The sequence below is a fragment of the Oncorhynchus keta genome, chromosome 22, assembly GCF_023373465.1.
Source record: "Oncorhynchus keta strain PuntledgeMale-10-30-2019 chromosome 22, Oket_V2, whole genome shotgun sequence".
NCBI lineage: Eukaryota > Metazoa > Chordata > Actinopteri > Salmoniformes > Salmonidae > Oncorhynchus > Oncorhynchus keta.
In genome coordinates this window covers 42,615,143-42,634,557 of record NC_068442.1, presented here as the reverse complement: position 1 = coordinate 42,634,557, position 19,415 = coordinate 42,615,143, and the positions used below count along the sequence as shown (strand labels likewise).

Genomic DNA, 19,415 nt, shown 5'->3' with positions numbered 1-19,415 from the left:
GGGTTAGAGTGATCCCAGGGGGGCATGCCCCTGGACGTGGAGTCTGTGTGTGTGTATGGGTTAGAGTGATCCCAGGGGGGCATGCCCCTGGACGTGGAGTCTGTGTGTGTGTATGGGTTAGAGTGATCCCAGGGAGGCATGCCCCTGGACGTGGGGTGTGTGTGTGTGTATGGGTTAGAGTGATCCCAGGGAGGCATGCCCCTGGACGTGGGGTCTGTGTGTGTGTATGGGTTAGAGTGATCCCAGGGGGGCATGCCCCTGGACATGGGGTCTGTGTGTGTGTATGGGTTAGAGTGATCCCAGGGGGGCATGCCCCTGGACATGGGTGCTGTGTGTGCCACTCTAGCACGATGCCAACCATTCACAGAGAAAGAGTAAGTGTGTATTTTGTATTCATGTGCGTGTGTCCAACATACAAGCAGATGAGATGGAGGTGGGCACTGCTGGCCTAGGTGTGTGTTGCTCTGTGCCAGGCTGTGCCAAGCGGTACCCCCTGGCATGGTCTATAGCATGCCAGGTCAAACCGGAACTGATCTACAGAGTGACAATCATGACCAACTAGTGATACCGCTTCTAACTGGGAATTTCTAGTAGAACCAGCAAACTGGCATCGAGCAGCTCGTGATCCACTGTCTCCGCTGAGCAGATGGATGAAACTTACGAGACAGAGATAGATTACCTGTTGCCACAAGAAAAGGGCAACCAGTGAAGAACAAACACCATTGTAAATACAAATACAACAAATGTTTCCCATGCCAATAAATCCCCTTGAATTGAATTGAATTGATAGGGAAGAGAAGAGACTGAGAGAAAGGAACAGAATCTCCCAAATTAACGGACCAATTACAGTAACGCCAAAAATATATAGAAAACAAACAACATAGAGATAACAGCTAAGTTTAAGAAGACTTACATTCCCTCCCCTCTACCCCCCCTCTATCATCCCTCCCCTCTACCCCCTCTCTCATCCCTCACCTCTACCCCCTCTCTCATCCCTCCCCTCTACCCCCTCTCTCATTCCTCCCCTCTACCCCTCTCTCATCCCTCCCCTCTACCCCCTCTCTCATCCCTCCCCTCTACCCCTCTCTCATTCCTCCCCTCTACCCCCTCTCATCCCTCTCTCTACCCCCCTCCTCTCTACCCCCCTCTCTCATCCCTCCTCCTACCCCCTCTCTCTCTACCCTCCGTCTACCCCCTCTTTCTCTACCCTCCCTCTACCCCCCATCCCTCTACCCCTCCCTCTCTCTCTACCCTTCCTCTACCCCCTCTCTCTTCCCTCCCTCTACCCCCACTTTCTCTCTCTTACCTCCCTCTATGCCTCTCTCTCTCCCATCCCTCTCTCTTTCTCTCTTCCTTCTCTCTCTTCCCTTCCTCTAACCCCCTCTCTATCTCTCCCCTATTCTCGCTCTCCCCTCCCTCTACCCCCCCTTCTCTCTCTTCCCTCCCTATACCCCCCATTTCTCTCTCTTTACCCCCTCTCTCTCTATTCCCTCCCTCTACCCCCCCACTCTCTCTCTCTTCCCTTCCTCCACCCCCTGTCTCTCTCTCTCTCTCATTCTCGTTTTTTGTGTGGTGCTTTAATAGGATATTGATCGACAGAAGCAGATTCGATTGGGCCCTGCCACTGAATTGTGTAATGGGTGCACAAAGCCAAGGTCACACTACCATACAGAGGGGGAGGTAGGGGAGGATGGGTAGGGGAAGGGGAGGATGATGAGGGGGGGTGAAGGCGGCCTGTCGCCCCATTCAATAACGACCCCTCATCTATAGCTCTGCACTTTCAAGTCAACCCACCCCCTGGTCCCTCTCCACTCTCTTAAATAAATCTATCATACATGCCATTTGACTAGATGTTCAGGAGTCTTATGACTTGGGGGTAGAAGCTGTTCAGAGCCTCTTGGACCTAGACTTGGCGCTCCGGTACCGCTTGCCGTGCAGTAGCCTAGAGAACAGTCTATGACTAGGGTTGCTGGAGTCTTTGACAATTTTTAGGGCCTTCCTCTGACACCGCCTGGTATAGAGGTCCTGGATGGCAGGAAGCTTGGCTCCAGTGATGTACTGGCCATTTGCACTATCCTCTGTAGTGCCTCGTGGTCGGAGGCTGAGCAGTTGCCATACCAGGCGGTGATGCAAACAGTCAGGATGCTCTCGAAGGTGCAGAAGTAGAACCTTTGGAGGATCTGCTGACCCATGTCAAGTATTTTCAGTCTCCTGAGGGGGAATAGGTTTTTCGTGCCCTCTTCACGACTGTCTTTGTATGTCTGGACCATGTTAGTTTGATGGTGATGTGGACACCAAGGATCTTTAAGCTCTCAACCTGCTCAACTGCAGCCCCATCAATGAGAATAGGGGGCGTGCTCTGGCCTCTGTTTCATGATCAGCTCTTGTTCTGGCACCACACTGGCAGGTCTCTGATCTCCTCCCTATAGTCTGACTCATCGTTGTTGGTGATCAGGCCTACCACTGCCGTGTCGTCTGGAAAACTTAATCACGGTGCTGGGAGTCGTGAGCGGCCATGCAGTCATGGGTGAACAGTGAGTACAGGAGGGGACTAAGCACGCACCCCTGAGGGGCCCCCCTCAGCGTGGCAGATGATCAGCGTGGCAGATGTGTTGCTGCCTACCCTTACCAACTGGGGGCGGCCCGTCAAGAAGTCCAGGATCCAGTTGCAGAGGGTGGTGTTTAGTCCCAGGATCCTTAGCTTAGTGATGAGCTTTGAGGACACTATGGTGTTGAACGCTGAGCTGTAGTCAATGAACAGCATTCTCACTTAGGCATTCCTCTTGACCAGGTGAGAGAGGGTAGTGTGGAGTGCAATAGAGATTGCATCAACTGTGGATCTGTTGGGGCGGTATGTGAATTGGAGTGGGTCTAGGGTGTCTGGGATGATGGTGTCGATGTGAGCCATGACCAGCCTTTCAATGCATTACATGGCTACAGATGTGAGTACTACGGGGCGAAAGTCATTTAGGAAGGTTGCCTTGGCGTTCTTAGCTACAGGGACTATGGTGGTCTACTTGAAACATGTAGGTATTACAGACTGGGTCCGGGAGAGGTTGAAACGGATGACAAAGGAGGGATGGAGAGACGGCGTGAGTGAGGGGAGGGTGTGTGTGGTGGGGGTGTGTGTGGTGGGGGGTGTGTGTGGTGGGGGGTGTTTGTGGTGGGGGGTGGGGGGTGATCAATGAATCTTTGATCAGAAGGGTCTCCAGTCAGAGTGCTGACAGGCACTTTCAATGGGCTATTGTTAGCGGGGGTAACGACAGGACCGAATGGATCGTTCTGCAACCCCTCCCTCCCTCCCTGTGTTGTATGTAGAACACACTTTTTAAAGGTCATGTTTTTCTCTTCCCTCACTCTCTCTCCATCTCTCCTTTGTCTCTCCATCTCTCCTTTGTCTCTCCATCTCTCCTTTGTCTTTCCGTCTCCTCCTTCTCCAATGACAAAGATTTGTCTGGAGGAGTTTCTTTCTTTCCACCTCCCTCACCTCCTCCTCTCCCCCCCTCCTCTCCCCTCCTCCTCTCACCTCCTCCTCTCCCCTCCCCTTTCCCTTTATCTTCCCTTCTCTTCTTCTCCAAGAGGAGTGGCACCGACAGGGCCTCCCCCCTAACGATTAAGGTTCAGAGTCGAGGAGTGGCACCGACAGGGCCTCCCCCCTAACGATTAAGGTAAAGAGTCGAGGAGGGGCACCGACAGGGCCTCCCCCCTAACGATTAAGGTAAAGAGTCGAGGAGGGGCACCTACAGGGACTCCCCCCTAACGATTAAGGTAAAGAGTCGAGGAGGGGCACCGACAGGGCCTCCCCCCTAACGATTAAGGTTCAGAGTCGAGGAGTGGCACCTACAGGGCCCCCCTCTAACGATTAAGGTTAAGAGTCGAGGAGTGCCACCTACAGGGCCTCCCCCAAACGATTAAGGTTAAGAGTCGAGGAGGGGCACCGACAGGGCCTCCCCCCTAACGATTAAGGTAAAGAGTCGAGAAGGGGCACCGACTGGGCCTCCCCCCTAACGATTAAGGTAAGAGTCGAGGAGGGGCAGCTACAGGGCCTCCCCCCTAACGATTAAGGTAAGAGTCGAGGAGGGGCAGCTACAGGGCCTCCCCCCTAACGATTAAGGTTAAGAGCCGAGGAGGGGCACCGACAGGGCCTCCCCCCTAACGATTAAGGTAAAGAGTCGAGGAGTGGCACCGACAGGGCCTCCCCCCTAACGATTAAGGTTAAGACTCGAGGAGTGGCACCTACAGGGCCCCCCCCCTAACGATTAAGGTAAAGAGTCGAGGAGTGGCACCGACAGGGCCTCCCCCCCTAACGATTAAGGTTAAGAGTCGAGAAGGGGCACCGACAGAGCCTCCCCCCTAACGATTAAGGTTAAGAGTCGAGAAGGGGCACCGACAGAGCATCCCCCCTAACGATTAAGGTTAAGAGTCGAGAAGGGGCACCGACAGAGCCTCCCCCCTAACGATTAAGGTTAAGAGTCGAGGACTGGCACCGACAGGGCCTCCCCCTAACGATTAAGGTTAAGACTCGAGGAGTGGCACCGACAGGGCCTCCCCCCTAACGATTAAGGTAAAGAGTCGAGGAGTGGCACCTACAGGGCCCCCTCCCCTAACGATTAAGGTAAAGAGTCGAGGAGTGGCACCGACAGGGCCTCCCCCCTAACGATTAAGGTAAAGAGTCGAGGAGTGGCACCGACAGGGCCTCCCCCTAACGATTAAGGTTAAGAGTCGAGGAGTGGCACCTACAGGGACTCCCCCCTAACGATTAAGGTTAAGAGTCGAGAAGGGGCACCGACAGAGCCTCCCCCCTAACGATTAAGGTTAAAGTCGGGAAGGGGCACCGACAGAGCATCCCCTCTAACGATTAAGGTTAAGAGTCGAGAAGGGGCACCGACAGAGCCTCCCCCCTAACGATTAAGGTTAAGAGTCGAGGAGTGGCACCGACAGGGCCTCCCCCTAACGATTAAGGTTCAGAGTCGAGGAGTGGCACCGACAGGGCCTCCCCCCTAACGATTAAGGTTCAGAGTCGAGGAGGGGCAGCTACAGGGCCTCCCCCCTAACGATTAAGGTTCAGAGTCGAGGAGTGGCACCTACAGGGCCTCCCCCCTAACGATTAAGGTTAAGAGTCGAGGAGGGGCAACGACAGGGCCTCCCCCCTAACGATTAAGGTTAACCTAAACTTCAGAGCCTGTCTTCATAAGGGGTCTCAGACTGCTAATCTAGGATCAGTCCCCTCTTCCCTTGCATTCATTGTAACCTAAAAGGTAAAACTGATCCTAGATCAGCACTCCTACTCTGAGAAACAGATCTTAGTCATTGTCCATTTTTCATTGGCCTACTAAGGTGACTGTGGGTCTTTTCCTTTAGCTGACTGTCTGATTTGGGAGAGAATTGGGGTTTGCTCTTAGTTCATTAACATAGTGGGAGTGACTGGGGAATCTCTGTATCGATCCTAATAAATTGTATTAGTGGGCCCGGACCATATCGATGGCAGATATGCAATCACATCACTGCCTGCTGCTGGCTTCTCTTTGTGGAGAGAATAGAGATGGAGACAGAGAGAGAAAGAGACAGAGAGAGAGAGTGACGGGGGGGGGGGTTAAAGAGAGAGTGACAGAGGGGTAGAGAGAGAGTGACGGGGTGTAAAGAGAGAGTGACGGGGGGGATAAAGAGAGAGTGACAGAGGGGTAGAGAGAGAGTGACAGGGGGGTAAAGAGAGAGTGACGGGGGTGTAAAGAGAGAGTGACGGGGGGGATAAAGAGAGAGTGACAGAGGGGTAGAGAGAGAGTGACAGGGGGTAAAGAGAGAGTGACGGGGGTAAAGACAGAGTGACGGGGGGGTAAAGAGAGAGTGACGGGGGTGTTAAAGAAAGAGTGACGGGGGGGTCAAGAGAGAGTGACGGGGGGTAAAGACAGAGTGACGGGGGGTAAAGAGAGAGGACGGGGGGATAAAGAGAGAGTGACGGGGGGTAAAGAGAGAGGACGGGGGGGTAAAGAGAGAGGACGGGGGGTAAAGAGAGAGTGACGGGGGGATAAAGAGAGAGTGACGGGGGGGTAAAGAGAGAGTGATGGGGGTAAAGAGAGAGTGACGAGGGGGTAAACAGAGAGGACGGGGTAAAGAGAAGAGAGAGTGACGGGGGTAAAGAGAGAGTGACAGAGGGGTAGAGAGAGAGTGACGGGGGGTAAAGAGAGAGTGACGGGGGATAAAGAGAGAGTGACGGGGGTCAAGACAGAGTGACGGGGGTAAAGAGAGAGTGACGGGGGATAAAGAGAGAGTGACGGGGGTAAAGAGAAGAGAGAGGACGGGGGGGTAAAGAGAGAGTGACGGGGTGTAAAGAGAGAGTGACGGGGGGGTAAAGAGAGAGTGACGGGGGGTAAAGAGAGAGTGACGGGGGGTAAAGAGAGAGGACGGGGGGTAAAGAGAGAGTGACGGGGTTAAAGAGAGAGTGACGGTGGGAAAAGAGAGAGTGACGGGGGGTAAAGAGAGAGTGATGGGGGTAAAGAGAGAGTGACGAGGGGGTAAACAGAGAGTGACGGGGGGGGGGTAAAGAGAGAGTGACGGGGGTAAAGAGAAGAGAGAGTGACGGGGGTAAAAAGAGAGTGATGGGGTAAAGAGAAGAGAGAGTGACGGGGTAAAGAGAGAATGACGGGGGGTAAAGAGAAGAGAGAGTGACGGGGTTAAAGAGAGAGTGACGGGGGGGTAAAGAGAGAGGACGGGGGGTAAAGAGAAGAGAGAGTGACGGGGGGGTAAAGAGAAGAGAGAGTGACGGGGGGTAAAGAGAAGAGAGAGTGACGGGGGGGTAAAGAGAGTGTGACGGGGGGTAAAGAGAGAGTGACGGGGGGGTAAAGAGAAGAGAGAGTGATGGGGGGGGTAAAGAGAGAGTGACGGGGGTAAAGAGAGTGTGATGGGGGTAAAGAGAGAGTGATGGGGGATAAAGAGAGAGGACGGGGATAAAGAGAGAGGACGGGGGGTTAAAGAGAGAGTGACGGGGATAAAGAGAGAGTGACGGGGGGAAAAGAGAGAGTGACGGGGGAGGTAAAGAGAGAGTGACGGGGATAAAGAGAGAGTGACGGGGGTAAAGAGAGAGTGACGGGGTTAAAGAGAGAGTGACGGGGAGGTAAAGAGAGAGGACGGGGTAAAGAGAGAGTGACGGGGTAAAGAGAGATACGGGGGGGTTAAAGAGAGAGTGACGGGGGGTAAAGAGAGAGTGACGGGGGGTAAAGAGAGGACGGGGGGTAAAGAGAGAGTGACGGGGGGTAAAGAGAAGAGAGAGTGACGGGGGTAAAGAGAGAGTGACGGGGGGGTAAAGAGAGAGTGACGGGGGGTAAAGAGAGAGTGACGGGGGTAAAGAGAGATAGGGGGGTTAAAGAGAGAGTGACGGGGGGGTAGAGAGAAGAGAGAGTGACGGGGGGTAAAGAGAGAGTGACGGGGGGTAAAGAGAGAGTGACGGGGGTAAAGAGAGAGTGACGGGGATAAAGAGAGAGTGACGGGGGTAAAGAGAGAGACGGGGGGTTAAAGAGAGAGGACGGGGGAGGTAAAGAGAGAGTGACGGGGGTAAAGAGAGAGTGACGGGGTAAAGAGAGATACGGGGGTTAAAGAGAGAGTGACGGGGGGGTAAAGAGAGAGTGACGGGGGGGTAAAGAGAGAGTGACGGGGGGGTAAAGAGAGAGTGACGGGGGGTAAAGAGAAGAGAGAGTGACGGGGGTAAAGAGAGAGTGACGGGGGGGTAAAGAGAGAGGACGGGGGTAAAGAGAGAGTGACGGGGGTAAAGAGAGATAGGGGGTTAAAGAGAGAGTGACGGGGGGGTAGAGAGAAGAGAGAGGACGGGGGGTAAAGAGAGAGTGACGGGGGGGTAAAGAGAGAGTGACGGGGGTAAAGAGAATAGAGAGTGACGGGGTAAAGAGAGAGTGACGGGGGAAAAAGAGAGTGACAGGGGTAAAGAGAGAGTGACAGGGGTAAAGAGAGAGTGACGGGGGTAAAGAGAGAGTGACGGGGTAAAGAGAGAGAGTGACGGGGGTAAAGAGAGAGTGACGGGGGATAAAGAGAGAGACGGGGGTAAAGAGAGAGTGACGGGGGGTAAAGAGAGAGTGACGGGGTAAAGAGAGATACGGGGGTAAAGAGAGAGTGACGGGGGGGAAAAAGAGGAGAGAGAGTGACGGGGGGGTAAAGAGGGAGTGACGGGGGTAAAGAGAGAGTGACGGGGTTAAAGAGAGAGTGACGGGGGGAAAAAGAGAGAGTGACGGGGGGGTAAAGAGAGAGTGAGGGGGGTAAAAGAGAGAGTGACGGGGGGGTAAACAGAGAGTGACGGGGGATAAAGAGAGAGTGACGGGGGTAAAGAGAGAGTGACGGGGGGGTAAAGAGAGAGTGACGGGGTGTAAAGAGAGAGTGACGGGGGGGAAAGAGAGAGGACGGGGGGGTAAAGAGAGAGTGACGGGGGGTAAAGAGAGAGTGACGGGGGGGTAAAGAGAGAGTGACGGGGGTTAAAGAGAGAGTGATCAGGGGAAAAAGAGAGAGTGACGGGGGGGTAAAGAGAGAGTGATGGGGGTAAAGAGAGAGTGACGAGGGGGTAAACAGAGAGGACGGGGGGTAAAGAGAGAGTGACGGGGGGTAAAAAGAGAGTGATGGGGGTAAAGAGAAGAGAGAGTGACGGGGGTAAAGAGAGAATGACGGGGGGTAAAGAGAAGAGAGAGTGACGGGGGTTAAAGAGAGAGTGACGGGGGGTAAAGAGAGAGTGATGGGGGTAAAGAGAAGAGAGAGTGACGGGGGGGTAAAGAGAAGAGAGAGTGACGGGGGGGGTAAAGAGAAGAGAGAGTGACGGGGGGTAAAGAGAAGAGAGAGTGACGGGGGGGTAAAGAGAGTGTGACGGGGGTAAAGAGAGAGTGACGGGGGGTAAAGAGAAGAGAGAGTGATGGGGGTAAAGAGAGAGTGACGGGGGGGTAAAGAGAGTGTGATGGGGGGTAAAGAGAGAGTGACGGGGGTAAAGAGAGAGTGACGGGGGGGTAAAGAGAGAGTGACGGGGGATAAAGAGAGAGTGACGGGGGGTAAAGAGAGAGTGACGGGGGGTAAAGAGAGAGTGACGGGGAGGTAAAGAGAGAGTGACGGGGGGTAAAGAGAGAGTGACGGGGTAAAGAGAGATCGGGGGTTAAAGAGAGAGTGACGGGGGGTAAAGAGAAGAGAGAGTGACGGGGGGTAAAGAGAGAGTGACGGGGGGGTTAAGACAGAGTGACGGGGGGTAAAGAGAAGAGAGAGTGACGGGGGTAAAGAGAGAGTGACGGGGGGGTAAAGAGAGAGTGACGGGGGGTAAAGAGAGAGTGACGGGGTAAAGAGAGATACGGGGGGTTAAAGAGAGAGGACGGGGGGGTAGAGAGAAGAGAGAGTGACGGGGGGGTAAAGAGAGAGTGACGGGGGGGTAAAGAGAGAGTGACGGGGGGTAAAGAGAATAATAATAATAATAATAATATATGCCATTTAGCAGACGCTTTTATCCAAAGCGACTTACAGTCATGTGTGCATACATTCTACGTATGGGTGGTCCCGGGAATCGAACCCACTACCCTGGCGTTACAAGCGCCATGCTCTACCAACTGAGCTACAGAAGGACCACAGAATAGAGAGTGACGGGGGTAAAGAGAGAGTGACGGGGGGAAAAAGAGAGTGACAGGGGTAAAGAGAGAGTGACAGGGGGTAAAGAGAGAGTGACGGGGTAAAGAGAGAGTGACGGGGGGTAAAGAGAGAGTGACGGGGATAAAGAGAGAGTGACGGGGTAAAGAGAGAGGACGGGGGTAAAGAGAGAGTGACGGGGTAAAGAGAGATACGGGGGGTAAAGAGAGAGTGACGGGGGTAAAGAGGGAGTGACGGGGGGGTAAAGAGAAGAGAGAGTGACGGGGGTAAAGAGAGATACGGGGGGGGTAAAGAGAAGAGAGAGTGACGGGGGTAAAGAGAGATATGGGGGGGTAAAGAGAAGAGAGAGTGACGGGGGGGTAAAGAGACAGTGATGGGGGTAAAGAGAGAGTGACGAGGGGGTAAATAGAGAGTGACGGGGGGTAAAGAGAAGAGAGAGTGACGGGGGGGTAAAGAGAGAGTGATGGGGGTAAAGAGAAGAGAGAGTGACGGGGTAAAGAGAGAATGACGGGGGGGGTAAAGAGAAGAGAGAGTGACGGGGGTTAAAGAGAGAGTGACGGGGGTAAAGAGAAGAGAGAGTGACGGCGGGATAAGGAGAGAGTGACGGGGGGAAAAAGAGAGAGTGACGGGGGTAAAGAGAAGAGAGAGTGACGGGGGGTAAAAAGAGAGAGTGACGGGGGTAAGAGAAGAGAGAGTGACGGGGGGTAAAGAGAGAGTGACGGGGGTAAAGAGAGAGTGACGGGGTTAAAGAGAGAATGACGGGGGTAAAGAGAAGAGAGAGTGACGGGGGTAAAGAGAGAGTGACGGGGGATAAAGAGAGAGTGACGGGGGGGTAAAGAGAGAATGACGGGGGGTAAAGAGAAGAGAGAGTGACGGGGTGTAAGATGGGGGAGGTAGAGAGAGGAATAGAGAGGATAAACTTACTCTGTGAGACTCGCACGAGCTCGGCCACACTGAAGACACCCGATGTGACAAAGCTGTCTTGGAAGCCAAGATGTCCTGAGAGAGAGAGAGAGAGAGAGAGAGAGAGAGAGAGAGAGAGAGAGAGAGAGAGAGAGAGAGAGAGAGAGAGAGAGAGAGAGAGAGAGAGAGAGAGAGAGAGAGATATGATGTTAATGCAAACAGAGGATCATTGGAACATGAAAGAGGAGGCATGGGACGAGGTTCGTCTCAAACACATATCATACACACACACACAAAATCACGCATGCATGTGCACACGGACACAGACACACAGACACACACACACACACACACACACACACACACAGACTCTCTCACGCACAAACCGTTACATGTCCCTGTGGAAAGTAAGGCAATGTGGGGGAGGAGGGTGCATTTACAATGACCTAGAGGGCAGGGCACATCTGGGGCCCCTGTCCCCACCTTCCACTCCCAAAAACCACGGCAGGGGGCTCCACTAACCAGACACACACAAAAACACACTTACAGTGCCTTGCGAAAGTCGTCGGCCCCCTTGAACTTTGCGACCTTTTGCCACATTTCAGGCTTCAAACATAAAGATATAAAACTGTATTTTTTTGTGAAGAATCAACAACAAGTGGGACACAATCATGAAGTGGAACAACATTTATTGGATATTTCAAACTTTTTTAACAAATCAAAAACTGAACAATTGGGCGTGCAAAATTATTCAGCCCCCTTAAGTTAATACTTTGTAGCGCCACATTTTGCTGCGATTACAGCTGTAAGTCGCTTGGGGTATGTCTCTATCAGTTTTGCACATCGTGAGACGGAATTTTTTTCCCATTCCTCCTTGCAAAACAGCTCGAGCTCAGTGAGGTTGGATGGAGAGCATTTGTGAACAGCAGTTTTCAGTTCTTTCCACAGATTCTCGATTGGATTCAGGTCTGGACTTTGACTTGGCCATTCTAACACTTGTATATGTTTATTTTTTAACCATTCCATTGTAGATTTTGCTTTATGTTTTGGATCATTGTCTTGTTGGATGACAAATCTCCGTCCCAGTCTCAGGTCTTTTTCAGACTCCATCAGGTTTTCTTCCAGAATGGTCCTGTATTTGGCTCCATCTATCTTCCCATCAATTATAACCATCTTCCCTGTCCCTGCTGAAGAAAAGCAGGCCCAAACCATGATGCTGCCACCACCATGTTTGACAGTGGGGATGGTGTGTTCAGGGTGATGAGCTGTGTTGCTTTTACGACAAACATAACGTTTTGCATTGTTGCCAAAAAGATCCATTTTGGTTTCATCTGACCAGAGCACCTTCTTCCACATGTTTGGTGTGTCTCCCAGGTGGCTTGTGGCAAACTTTAAACGACACTTTTTATGGATATCTTTAAGAAATGGCTTTCTTCTTGCCACTCTTCCATAAAGGCCAGATTTGTGCAATATACGACTGATTGTTGTCCTATGGACAGAGTCTCCCACCTCAGCTGTAGATCTCTGCAGTTCATCCAGAGTGATCATGGGCCTCTTGGCTGCATCTCTGATCAGTCTTCTCCTTGTATGAGCTGAAAGTTTAGAGTGACGGCCAGGTCTTGGTAGATTTGCAGTGTTCTGATACTCCTTCCATTTCAATATTATCGCTTGCACAGTGCTCCTTGGGATGTTTAAAGCTTGGGAAATCTTTTTGTATCCAAATCCGGCTTTAAACTTCTTCACAACAGTATCTCGGACCTGCCTGGTGTGTTCCTTCTTCTTCATGATGCTCTCTGCGCTTTTAACGGACCTCTGAGACTATCACAGTGTAGGTGCATTTATACGGAGACTTGATTACACACAGGTGGATTGTATTTATCATCATTAGTCATTTAGGTCAACATTGGATCATTCAGAGATCCTCACTGAACTTCTGGAGAGTGTTTGCTGCACTGAAAGTAAAGGGGCTGAATAATTTTGCACACCCAATTTTTCAGTTTTTGATTTGTTAAAAAAGTTTGAAATATCCAATAAATGTCGTTCCACTTCATGCTTGTGTCCCACTTGTTGTTGATTCTTCACAAAAAAAATACAGTTTTATATCTTTATGTTTGAAGCCTGAAATGTGGCAAAAGGTCGCAAAGTTCAAGGGGGCCGAATACTTTCGCAAGGCACTGTAAGTGTCTCCAGTGAAACTACTGGATCAGCTCGTGTTGATACTGAACACATTTGAGTACAAAATCCTATTTTCTCATCTTTCCAAGACATTTTCCATAACTTTGGACAAGCTTTTGCATTCCCCCTACAACTCCTGTACCACCAACTGAATGTTGCTCTGCCTGGAGTACCCCTGCAGTACCCCCCCAAATACTCCCAGGGTTCCCAGTACCTCTCGTTGGGAACCACTAGGAACCACCAGTGGTGCAGCAGTCTAATGCACTGCATGTCAGTGCTAGAGGCATCACTACAGACCCTGGTTTGATTCCAGGCTGTATCACAACTGGCCATGATTGGGAGTCCCATAGGGCGGCGCACAATTGGCACAGCATCGTCCGGGATTGGCTGGGATAGCCCCAGTGTCGTCCGGGTTAGGGATTGGCTGGGATAGCCCCAGTGTCGTCCGGGTTAGGGATTGGCCGGGATAGGCTGGGAGAGGCTGGGATAGGCTGGGATAGGCTGGGATTGGCTGGGATAGGCTGGGATAGGCTGGGATTGACTGGGATAGGCTGGGATAGGCTGGGATTGGCTGGGATAGGCTGGGATTGGCCTGGATAGGCTGGGATAGGCTGGGATTGTAAATACAATTTTTATCTTAACTGACTTGCCTAGTTAAATGAAGGTTCAATAACAAAATGAAATACGTTCATTGCTAGTCTTCATTCCCTAGACGCTCTATGACTACGTCCCAAAGAGAACCCTATTCCCTTTAGAGTGACCAGGGCCCAGCTCTGCTCCAAACTTAGTACACTCTTAAGGGTAAAGATGCCAAAGAGAGAGAGAGAGAGAGAGAGAGAGAGAGAGAGAGAGAGAGAGAGAGAGAGAGAGAGAGAGAGAGAGAGAGAGAGGGAGAGAGAAGAGAAGACAGGCTATGTGCTCACTGCCCACAAAATGAGGTGGAAACTGAGCTGCACTTCCTAACCTCCTGCCCAATGTATGACCATATTAGAGAGACATATTTCCCTCAGATTACACAGATCCACAAAGAATCGAAAACAAATCCAATTTTGATAAACTTCCATATCTACTGGGTGAAATTCCACAGTGTGCCATCACAGCAGCAAGATTTGTGACCTGTTGCCACGAAAAAAAGGCAACCAGTGAAGAACAAACACCATTGTAAATACAACCCATATTTATGCTTATTTATTTTATCTTGTGTCCTTTAACCATTTGTACATTGTTAAAACACTGTACATATATATGACATTTGGATTGTCTTTATTGTTTTGAAACTTCTGTATGTGTAATGTTTACTGTTAATTCTTATTGTTTATTCCACTTTATATATTCACTTTATATATTATCTACCTCATCTGCTTTGGCAATGTTAACGCATGTTTCCCATGCCAATAAAGTCCCTTGAATTGAATTGAATTGAATTGAGAGAGAGAGAGAGAGAGAGAGAGAGAGAGAGAGAGAGAGAGAGAGAGAGAGAGAGAGAGAGAGAGAGAGAGAGAGAGAGAGAGAGAGAGAGAGAGAGAAAGAGAGAGAGAGATAGGCAGAGAGAGAGAGATAGGCAGAGAGAGAGATAGGCAGAGAGAGAGGCAGAGAGAGAGAGAGAGAAAGAGAGGCAGAGAGAGAGAGAGAGAAAGAGAGGCAGAGAGAGAGCGAGAGAGAGAGAGAGAGAGAGAGAGAGAGAGAGAGACAGAGGTATAGAGAGGAGAGAGAGAGAGAGAGAGAGAGAGAGAGAGAGAGAGAGAGAGAGAGAGAGAAAGCACGTAGGGAATTCTACGCCATTAAAAGGAAATTCAAATTGAAATACCTATTAACATTTGGCTAAAACTAATTGAATATGTCATTGTGAACCAATTGCACTTTACGGCAGCGAGGTGTGGGGTCCACTTGCAAAACAAGATTTCATCAAATGGAACAAACACCCCATTGAAACTCTGCATGCAGAGTTCTGTAAGATTATCCTACATGTCCAGAGGAAAACTACAAACATTGCATGTAGGACAGAATTAGGCCAATATCCATGAATAATAAAAACTCAAAAAAGAGCAATTCAGTTTTGGAAACATCTAAAATACAGTGACCACCTCTCATATCAATACCAAGCCCTGCAATGCCAAGCGCTGAGCAAAGAAAAGAGTCCCCTCATCTAGCTGGTCCTGGGGCTGAGTTCACAAACCTGTTCTACTAACATGCTGAAGCCTCAGGACCAGAACATCCAATCAATCAGTATAAACCAAATTACAACACAGTCAAAACAAAACTACATTGCTTATTGGGAAACACAAGCACAAACACAAAGCAAAATGCAGTGCTATCTGGCCCTAAATCGACAGTACATCGTGGCTAACTATTTGACCATGGTTACTGATCAAAACCTTAGAAAAACCTTGACAAAGTACAGGCTCAGTGAGCACAGCCTTGCCATTGAGAAGGGTAGACACAGGAAAACCTGGCTCCCTGTAGAGGAAAAGCTGTGCAACCACTGCACTACAGCAGAACCTGAGACAGAGCTGCATTTCCTGACAAAATGTCAAAAATATAAAACAATTAGAGAGTGTCATTACCCCAAATTTGAAACCCTTATTAAAGGTTTCAAAGACCTCTCTGATGAGGATAGTCTACCCGTCCTGTTGGGGGAGGACGCAGAGAGCTGTGGGTTGGCAGCGCACTACATTGCGGCCTGCTATAAGTTGAGGGACAGTGTCTGACAGACCAATCAACCTACACATGTCCTCTACTGTATGCTTATTGTTGTTGTTGAATGTATGGTTATTTTGACCCTTGGTTATTGTTGTTACTGTTGTCCAATTGATCATTTTGAATCTCATTTTTATTTTATATTGTAAATATCCAAAATAAGCTTTGGCAATATGTACATTGTTACGTCATGCCAATAAAGTGAATTGAATTGAATTGAGAAAGGAGAGAAACAGAGAGAAATGAGAGAATGAAAACGCTTGAGGAGAGTGAATGTGAAAGAAAAAGGGGGTGAATGTGAAAGAGTAAGAAAGAGAATGATTCCCTCCAGCCCCATATCCCTCCAGCCCCATATCCCTCCAGCCCCATATCCTTCCAGCCCCATATCCCTCCAGCCCCATATCCCTCCAGCCCCATATTCCTCCAGCCCCATATCCCTCCAGCCCCATATCCTTCCAGCCCCATAGCCCTTCAGCCCCATATCCCTCCAGCCCCATATTCATCCAGCCCCATATTCCTCCAGCCCCATATTCCTCCAGCCCCATATCCTTCCAGCCCCATATCCCTCCAGCCCCATATCCCTCCAGCCCCATATTCCTCCAGCCCCATATTCCTCCAGCCCCATATCCCTCCAGCCCCATAATCCTCCAGCCCCATAGCACTCCAGCCCCATATCCATCCAGCCCCATATTCCTCCAGCCCCATATCCCTCCAGCCCCATAATCCTCCAGCCCCATAGCCCTCCAGCCCCATATCCCTCCAGCCCCATATTCGTCCAGCCCCATATTCCCCCAGCCCCACATTCATCCAGCCCCATATCTTTCCAGCCCCATATTCCTCCAGCCCCATATCCCTCCAGCCCCATAGCCCTCCAGCCCCATATCCTTCCAGCCCCATATCCCTCCAGCCCCATATCTTTCCAGCCCCATATCCTTCCAGCCCCATATCCTTCCAGCCCCATAGCCCTCCAGCCCCATAGCCCTCCAGCCCCATAGCCCTCCACCCTCAAATCCTTCCAGCCCCATAGCCCCTCCAGCCCCATAGCCCTCCACCCTCAAATCCCTCCAGCCCCATAGCCCTCCAGCCCCATAGCCCTCCACCCTCAAATCCCTCCAGCCACATAGCCCTCCAGCCCCATATCCCTCCACCCTCAAATCCCTCCAGACCCATATCCCTCCAGCCCCATAGCCCTCCAGCCCCATAGCCCTCCAGCCCCATAGCCCTCCAGCCCCATATCCTTCCAGCCCCATATCCCTCCAGCTGGGAGGCTTTGGGCTGGGGGCTTTGGGGCTGGGGGGCTTTGGGACTGGAGGGCTTTGGGGTTGGGAGGCTATAGGGATGGAGGGCTTTGGGGCTGGGGGGCTTTGGGGCTGGGAGGCTATGGGGCTGGGGGGCTTTGGGGCTGGAAGGCTATGGGGTGTTCCTCTCTCTCTCTCTCAGTGTGTGTTCCTCTCTCTCTCAGAGTGTGTGTACCTCTCTCTCTCACTGTGTCCCTCTCTCTCAGTGTGTGTTCCTCTCTCTCTCTGTGTACAACCTCTCTCTCTCAGTGTGTGTTCCTCTCTCTCTCAGAGTGTGTTCCTCGCTTAAAAATTATTCTTTAACCTGTCTCCTCACCTTCATCTACACTGACGGGAGAGAATTTAACAGGTGACATCAATAAGGAATCATAGTTTTCACTTGGATTCACCTGGTCGGTCTGTCATGGAAAGAGCAGGTGTTCATAATGTTTTGTAAACTCATGTGATATTAGGTTGAGACAGAGGTAACTGATTCTCTTGTTCAATGATTTTACTAGTATGCTACAGTAGTTGTACAGTACAGTCATTAGTCTCTTACCGTTCTCAGGCTGCTCCTTGATATCAGACTCACTCTGCTGGTTGGGACTCTCTGACTGGCCATCTACAGAGAGAGAGAGAGAGAGAGAGAGAGAGAGAGAGAGGAAGGTGAAAGGCCGTAAGGGACTGGAGGAAGGGTCTCACAAGCAGTCCAACTTTCAGATGAGCCAAAATGGCACGGTTTTATTCAACAAGGCAATATCATGGATATATAAACGATAAGATAACATTGTGAAACATGCAGAATCCATAAAAACACTTGGATGGGTTAAATTTAATAATGTTTACATACTGTTTTACTCATTTCATATGTACAGTGGGGAGAACAAGTATTTGATACACTGCCGATTTTGCAGGTTGTCCCACTTACAAAGCATGTAGAGGTCTGTAATTTTTATCATAGGTACACTTCAACTGTGAGAGACGGAATCTCAAACAAAAATCCAGAAAATCACATTGTATGATTTTTAAGTAATTAATTTGCATTTTATTGCATGACATAAGTATTTGATCACCTACCAACCAGTAAGAATTCCGGCTCTCACAGACCTGTTAGTTTTTCTTTTAGAAGCCCTCCTGTTCTCCAATCATTACCTGTATTAACTGCACCTGTTTGAACTCGTTACCTGTATAAAAAACACCTGTCCACACACTCAATCAAACAGACTCCAACCTCTCCACAATGGCCAAGACCAGAGAGCTGTGTAAGGACATCAGGGATAAAATTGTAGACCTGCACAAGGCTGGGATGGGCTACAGGACAATAGGCAAGCAGCTTGGTGAGAAGGCAACAACTGTTGGCGCAATTATTAGAAAATGGAAGAAGTTCAAGATGACGGTCAATCACCCTCGGTCTGGGGCTCCATGCAAGATCTCACCTCGTGGGGCATCAATGATCATGAGGAAGGTGAGGGATCAGCCCAGAACTACACGGCAGGACCTGCTCAATGACCTGAAGAGAGCTGGGACCACAGTCTCAAAGAAAACCATTAGTAACACACTACGCCGTCATGGATTAAAATCCTGCAGCGCATGCAAGGTCCCCCTGCTCAAGCCAGCGCATGTCCAGGCCCATCTGAAGTTTGCCAATGACCATCTGGATGATCCAGAGGAGGAATGGGAGAAGGTCATGTGGTCTGATGAGACAAAAATAGAGCTTTTTGGTCTAAACTCCACTCGCCGTGTTTGGAGGAAGAAGGATGAGTACATCCCCAAGAACACCATCCCAACCGTGAAGCATGGAAGTGGAAACATCATTATTTGGGGATGCTTTTCAGCAAAGGGGACAGGACGACTGCACCGTATTGAGGGGAGGATGGATGGGGCCATGTGTCACGAGATCTTGGCCAACAACCCCCTACCCTCAGTAAGAGCATTGAAGATGGATCGTGTCTGGGTCTTCCAGACGACCCGAAACACACAGCCAGGGCAACTAAGGAGTGGCTCCGTAAGAAGCATCTGAAGGTCCTGGAGTGGCCTAACCAGTTTCCAGACCTGAACCCAATAGAAAATCTTTGGAGGGAGCTGAAAGTCCGTATTGCCCAGCGACAGCCCAGAAATCTGAAGGATCTGGAGAAGGTCTGTATGGAGGAGTGGGCCAAAATCCCTGCTGCAGTGTGTGCAAACCTGGTCAAGAACTACAGGAAACGTATGATCTCTGCAATTGCAAACAAAGGTTTCTGTACCAAATATTAAGTTCTGCTTTTCTGATGTAATGCAATAAAATGCTAAATAATTACTTAAAAATCATACAATGTGATTTTCTGGATTTTTCTTTTAGATTCCGTCTCTCACAATTGAAGTGTACCTATGATAAAAATTACAGACCTCTACATGCTTTGTAAGTAGGAAAACCTGAAAAATTGACAGTGTATCAAATACTTGTTCTCCCCACTGTATCTACTGTATTATATTCTACTGTATTTTGGTCAATGCCACTCCAACATGGCTCGTTCTAATATTTATGTATTACAACTTGTTTTTTACATTTGTGTGTATTGTTGTGTATTGTTAGATATTACTGCACTGTTGGAGCTAGGAACACAAGCATTTCACTACACCTGCAATAACATATGTTAAATATGTGTATGTGACCAATACAATTTGACTTGATTTGATTTATTTAGCCACAATACTAATTTCTATCAAATTTGACTTGCATAGCGTCATTCCACAAACACATTGGTCTCT

The 19,415-nt window shown here is 50.0% G+C and overlaps 1 protein-coding gene across 1 annotated transcript in view; it reads right to left on the bottom strand.

Annotated features, from left to right (window-relative positions):
- Positions 1 to 17,288, bottom strand: part of LOC127910650 (nuclear factor 1 A-type-like) — a 118,639-nt gene extending 101,351 nt beyond the window's left edge. The window contains exons 1-2 of the mRNA XM_052475282.1: positions 17,227 to 17,288; positions 10,540 to 10,614 (exon numbers count right to left, since the gene is read on the bottom strand). The gene's annotated coding sequence lies outside the window, so the exon portion shown is untranslated. The remainder of the gene's footprint in view (positions 1 to 10,539; positions 10,615 to 17,226) is intronic.
- Between the last annotated feature and the right edge of the window lie 2,127 nt (positions 17,289 to 19,415).